Consider the following 418-nt stretch of genomic DNA (forward strand, 5'->3'; position numbering starts at 1 on the left):
GGCGAACTGTTTGCTAGCCTTGAACACTACACACCAAACCCTAAACCCTAAACCCTCAACCCTCAACCCTAGAGCCGAATTTTGACATTTTTGAGTCAATTAAAAGCTAGCGGAGGCTTCTGCTGCTGCAGCAAACCCTCTTTTATTCCCTGGGGGCCCCCGGGGGCCCTTTTGCTGCTTGGGGGCCCAGGGGGCCCCTCTAACTCCAAAAGAAATATATTTCTGAGACCCTTTTTCTTTACTTTTAGAGTTTAGGCCCAACAGGGTACTGTACTCACCCCAGGGACCCCAGAAACTTCTGCCTGGGGGCCCCCCGGGGGCCCCCCACGGACCCTCTGAGGGCCCCCAAGGGGCCCCAGGGCAAGCCAAGGGGCCCCCAGGGGGCCCTCGGGGGGCCCCCAAGAGGCCTCAAAGACCT

Source organism: Eimeria tenella, genomic scaffold, assembly GCF_000499545.2.
Source record: "Eimeria tenella Houghton genomic scaffold, Eth_scaff2024, whole genome shotgun sequence".
Taxonomy (NCBI): domain Eukaryota; phylum Apicomplexa; class Conoidasida; order Eucoccidiorida; family Eimeriidae; genus Eimeria; species Eimeria tenella.